Below are 1,298 nucleotides of genomic sequence, written 5' to 3' on the forward strand. Positions count from 1 at the left end.
ACCAACACCAGCAGCAACAATCAGGACAGCACAGTCAGCCTGAGATGTGCCCATAATCATGTTCTTGATAAAGTCTCTGTGTCCTGGGGCATCGATGATAGTCACATAATACTTGCTGGTCTCAAATTTCCACAGGGAGATACCAATGGTGATACCACGCTCACGTTCAGCTTTTAGTTTATCCAAGACCCAGGCGTATTTGAAGAAGCCCTTTCCCATCTCAGCAGCCTCCTTCTCGAATTTTCCGATGGTTCTTTTGTCAATCCCACCACATTTGTAGATCAGATGGCCAGTAGTGGTGGACTTGCCGGAATCTACGTGTCCAATGACAACGATGTTGATGTGAGTCTTCTCCTTTCCCATTTTGGCTTTAATTTAGCGGTGGTTTTCACGACACCTGTGTTCTGGCGGCAAACCTGTTGCGAAAAAGTCTATTTTGTTTTGAGTTGTAGGGTCTGCTCTAAATATAGTTCCTAAAAGATATTCTGTAAGAAAGGTGCTTAATAAATTCTTCAATAAATGAATGAAAAATACTAAAGCCATGCACAGAAAATTATCAGGACTTGACTCTACTTCTTTGCTTCCCCCATTTTAGGGAAACCATAAGAAATTATCTGGGGAGTTCAGTAAAAATAAAGATCTCCCTCAGTCCCAAAACATGTTTTCACAAAGATGTACTAAAAGTTTTGTGAAAGGTAATCAAAAGAAGAAAATACTTAGTCAGCCTCAGTGGTGCAATGGTAATGTGACACTCCACGATGCGTGGGCCATATGAGAATATCCTGGATTTGTGTCCCAAGGTCTCCCTGTATATACTGTGCAGATGCATCCATGCCCCTGGCGGGCTGAGGCTGGGGATGGATTGCAGTGTGAAGATCTTGTTGAAAGGGTCCCTGTTTTTGCACTCTCTCTCATAGAATAAATAAACTTAGGGAAAAAAAAAGAGGGGGGGGATAAAGTGGTAGGTCACCTACCTATACGTAACTCAGAGCCCTCAGATCCTCAGTGTACCAGTAAGTGGTGCCATACTTAGAGCCAGTCAACTTAGCTTATCTTAAGCTGCGCCTCCCCTTCTCATCTTAATCCAGATACTCAAACAGCCCTGAGCTACAGCCTACATATGTCTCTTCCTGGGGCCATTCTGAAAGCAGACAGTACCACAGAGGATTCCATCCATAGGTCTAACTCATGACCATGGTATAACTGTTTCAGGGTAGAGTGACGGTAGCAGACAGAGTTTGGAATTGCATCCCAAAGTGACCAGAGAGACACCCTCTAGGATAGGACTAAGCTTAGAA

General features: G+C 43.7%; 1 pseudogene; it reads right to left on the reverse strand.

Moving 5' to 3' along the window:
* Window positions 1-408, reverse strand: part of LOC114010035 (elongation factor 1-alpha 1 pseudogene) — a 1,390-nt pseudogene extending 982 nt beyond the window's left edge.
* Window positions 409-1,298: the final 890 nt, after the last annotated feature.

The sequence above is a fragment of the Tupaia chinensis genome, unplaced genomic scaffold (genome assembly GCF_000334495.1).
Source record: "Tupaia chinensis unplaced genomic scaffold, TupChi_1.0 Scaffold000688_1, whole genome shotgun sequence".
NCBI lineage: Eukaryota > Metazoa > Chordata > Mammalia > Scandentia > Tupaiidae > Tupaia > Tupaia belangeri.